The sequence below is a fragment of the Electrophorus electricus genome, chromosome 6 (assembly GCF_013358815.1).
Source record: "Electrophorus electricus isolate fEleEle1 chromosome 6, fEleEle1.pri, whole genome shotgun sequence".
NCBI lineage: Eukaryota > Metazoa > Chordata > Actinopteri > Gymnotiformes > Gymnotidae > Electrophorus > Electrophorus electricus.
The window spans coordinates 644,825-650,000 of record NC_049540.1 but is presented as its reverse complement, the minus strand read 5'-3'; positions in this window follow the sequence as shown (position 1 = coordinate 650,000).

Genomic DNA, 5,176 nt, shown 5'->3' with positions numbered 1-5,176 from the left:
ATGTGTCGTGTAATTGAGAGGTTTCCCCCTTACATGGGCATTTCCGCTGCAAACCACAAGATGTGTTGCTGTATTACCTATGGGTGTATTTCAGTTTAGTACATAATAGGTATATTGTAGTTTTAACAGTTGGGTGTGTTGGAGTCTAACACATTAATGTATTGTAGTTTAACGCACTCCAACCCATTTTAAGACTTTTAATTTGGCACCTGGTCATTATTGTTGTTGTTTACATTTACATAGCTCCTTTCTCAGACTCCAGGACGCTTTACAGACAGATATCCACTCACTCCCTCTGATGTTCATGTCTGCTGTTCTGTGTGAGTGTCTGGGGGACTGCCTCAATCACCTTCCCCTCATACGCATCTGAGCCAGGATCTCTGTAAAACATGATGACAATATCTGTTGTTAAAATGGCTGCATGAAGTAGCTGAATTGACCAGAATTTTCATTTAAATGAACTAGACCTTGAATAAATGAACATTACTAATTTACAATTAACTTTTTTAGCAGACTTTTCCCAAACTTTGTCTTGTCTGGTCTTTCATTTGACTTTATTTTGTCTAATAATTTTTGTTTTGTCTGATTTTTCTTTGCTTTGTATTTCCATTTTGTGTAGTTTTTTGTATTTTTTGTGTGTTAGCTTTGTGTGAGTTTGTGTACTTTGGTGTGTTGGGTTTGTGTGAGTTTGTGCGTTATTGTGTATTTTTGTGTGTTGGGTTTGTGTGAGTTTGTGTACTTTTGTGTGTTGGGTTTGTGTGAGTTTGTGCGTTATTGTGTACTTTTGTGTGTTGGGTTTGTGTGAGTTTGTGCGTTATTGTGTATTTTTGTGTGTTGGGTTTGTGTACTTTTGTGTGTTGGGTTTGTGTTTTTGTGTGTTGGGTTTGCGTGGGTTTGTTTGGTTTGCGTGTTATTGTGTTCACACCTCACTGCCCAGCACTCAGCCACATTAATTATTAAAGACCAACACACACACACTGGACATACACATATGCTTGGACACAGAGTCTAGTTCTGAGTTTATGCTAATAGACTCTGACTTAATGACTTAGTGATGAGAGAGAGAGAGAGAGCCAAGAGAACAGTCCCCTCACTCAGCTGCACTAACTCTAACACACACGAACACACCAACACAATACTAACACACAAACACTACACTTACACACAAACACAATACTAACACACCAACACTACACTTACACACAAACACAATACTAACACACCAACACTACACTTACACACAAACACAATACTAACACACGAACACTACACTTACACACAAACACAATACTAACACACCAACACTACACTTACACACAAACACAATACTAACACACCAACACTACATTTACACACAAACACAATACTAACACACCTACACTACACTTACACACAAACACAATACTAACACACCAACACTACACTTACACACAAACACAATACTAACACACCAACACTACACTTACACACAAACACAATACTAACTCACCAACACTACACTTACACACAAACACAATACTAACACACCAACACTACACTTACACACAAACACAATACTAACACACCAACACTACACTTACACACAAACACAATACTAACACAGCAACACTACATTTACACACAAACACAATACTAACACACCAACACTACACTTACACACAAACACAATACTAACACACCAACACTACACTTACACACAAACACAATACTAACACACCAACACTACACTTACACACAAACACAATACTAACACACCAACACTACTTACACACAAACACACACGAACACACCAACACTACACTTACACACAAACACAATACTAACACACCAACACTACACTTACACACAAACACAATATTAACACACCAACACTACACTTACACACAAACACAATACTAACACACCAACACTACACTTACACACAAACACAATACTAACTCACCAACACTACACTTACACACAAACACAATACTAACACACCAACACTACACTTACACACAAACACAATACTAACACACCAACACTACACTTACACACAAACACAATACTAACACACCAACACTACACTTACACACAGACACAATACTAACTCACCAACACTAACACACATGAACACACAAACACTACACTTACACACCAACACTACACTAACACACACTAACACAATACTAACACACCAACACTACTTACACACACGAACACACAAACACTACACTTACACACCAACACTACACTAACACACATGAACACACAAACACTACGTACACACGAACACTACAGTAACACACAAACACTACACTTTCACACAAACACAACATTAACACACCAACACTACACTAACACACAAACTAACACTACACTAACACTCATTAACAATAAACCAGCACTACCCTAATACACACTAACGCTACACATGCCCAGGACCAGAAAATACCAGCAAACCCAATCAGAGTCACCATACAAAACAACTCAAACTAAACTACATCACTTACTGGGAAACTCAATCAAAACCACAGAGTTAAAGGGAGTGTTACTGGGCCCTCAATCTACAGTCCAGCATGCCAGGTTACCTAATCACACTGTCTGATCTAAAACTGAGCTCCACCTGACCAAGTACAGACTGAGTGACCAGCGCCTGGACACAGAGACCAGCAGACATAAACAGTCCTGGTCACCTACAGAGCAGAGACTGTAGTAGCAGTGGCAGGACTAGAAGATCCAGACACAGCTGCATATTATTATTAGTAGTAGTAGTTGTAGTTGTAGTAGTATTAGTTATAGGAGTATTGTTGTAGTTATATTATTATTAGTAGTAGTAGTAGTAGTAGTAATAGAAGTATTGTTGTAGTTATATTATTATTATTATTAGTAGTAGTAGTATTGGTTATAGGAGTATTGTTGTAGTTTTATTATTATTATTATTATTATTGGTAATAGGAGTATTGTAGTTATTATTATTATCATTATTATTTTATAATTATTATATTATTATTATTAGTAGTAGTAGTAGTAGTAATAATAGTATTGTAGTTATTATTATTATTATTATTATTATTATTGGTAATAGGAGTATTGTTGTAGTTATATTATTATTATTATTGGTAATAGTTATAATAGTTAATAATAATAATAATAATATATTATCAGTAATAGTATTGTTGTAGTTATATTATTATTATTATTATTACCAGTAGTAGTAGTAGTAGTAGTAGTAATAGGAGTATTGTTAGTTATTATTGGTAATAGGAGTATTGTAGTTATATTATTATTATTATTATTAGCAGCAGCAGTAGTAGTAGTAGTAGTAATAGGAGTATTGTTATAGTTATTATTGGTAATAGGAGTATTGTTGTTATATTATTATTATTGGTAACAGGAGTATTGTAGTTATATTATTATTATTATTATTATTAATAGCAGTAGTAGTAGTAGTAATAGGAGTATTGTTGTAGTTATAATTGGCAGCGCTGTACGTTCACTCCTGCCAGTCTGAGGGACAGTGAGTGATCATGTCAGACACCAGAGATAGACTTTTGTTATTATTATTATTATTAGTAGTAGTAGTAGTAGTAGTAGTAATAGGAGTATTGTAGTTATCATTATTATTATTATTATTATTAGCAGCAGTAGTAGTAATAGTAGTAATAGTATTGTTGTAGTTATTATTGGTAATAGGAGTATTGTTGTTATATTATTATTATTAGTAGTAGTAGTAGTAATAGGAGTATTGTAGTTATTATTATTATTATTATTATTATTATTATTAGCAGTAGTAGTAGTATTGTTGTAGTTATAATTGGCAGCGCTGTACGTTCACTCCTGCCAATCTGAGGGACAGTGAGTGATCATGTCAGACACCAGAGATACAGACTTTTGTTATTATTATTATTATTATTATTATTATTAGCAGCAGTAGTAGTAGTAGTAGTAATAGGAGTATTGTTGTAGTTATAATTGGCAGCGCTGTACGTTCACTCCTGCCAATCTGAGGGACAGTGAGTGATCATGTCAGACACCAGAGATAGACTTTTGTTATTATTATTATTATTATTAAGAGAATTAATTTAGCTTAAATTGTCAGTTTCATCTTTAAAAATTGTTCTGTAAACACATATGATGAACTAGTCAAATATAATCATACAGCACTTTTTACAACACCTGCAGCTTCACGCACGTTTGGCTCCAGATTCCTAATGAGCAAGTCAAAGTAAAATATATTTCTATAGTGCTTTTTACAACACACATTTCATTCACACGTTTGGGACCAGATTCCTAATGAGCAAGTCAAAGGAAAAACTCCCTGGACAGAATGAAGGAACAATCCTGGGAAGACTGAGAGGTCAGAGCTCTAATAAACAGTGTGTGTGTTATTACATCAGCTTTAGTCAAATAAGCACTTCAGTGTAGGTGTGGGAGCCTCGGCTACGGTGGGTCCAGGGTGGGAAGCTTTCTGCGTCCCCTGGAGTAGATGGTGTAGATGCTGTGGGTGGATGGATGTGGCAGGACCAGTTCACCTGCTGGCAGCACTGAAGATTTTCTGGTGTGAACCTGTTCCATTCTGTTCCTCGTGTTCTGTTCTTACTATCTGGCTGTACCATTAACTCCTAAACAAGCTCCAGCTAGTTCTAAACTCAGCAGCCAGAGTTCTTACTAGAACTTACTTGATCACATCACTCCCATCTTAGCTATGTTATATTGGCTCCCAGTAAAATTTCATATTAATTCTAAAATACTTCTAATAACCTACAAAGCACTGAATGGTCTTGCCCAACAGTATCTTAGAGAACTCCTAGTGCATTACGATCCGCCATGTCTGCTTAGATCAAAAGGTGCCGCTCTTTACTAGTACCAAAAATAAGAAAATCTTCCACAAGGGGCCTTTACTTATAAAGCTCCCACACTATGGAATAACGTTCCTGTAAATGTTCCAAGATTCAGACACTCTCAATATTTAAAGCTAGGCTGAAAACCTCTCTGTACAGTCAGGCATTTTATTAACTACTTCCCATCTTAGCTAAAGGTGTAGATCTGGGGGTCCATGGGCATTGAGTTCTAGTAACCTGGGATGTTATGATGCTGTCACTTCACCTCTCTTTTGTAACTCTAGTTTGTTGACTGAAAGCGGCAGAGTCCTGATGTTCCAGGGTGCCCTCATGCCTGTGGTTTCTTCTGGCTC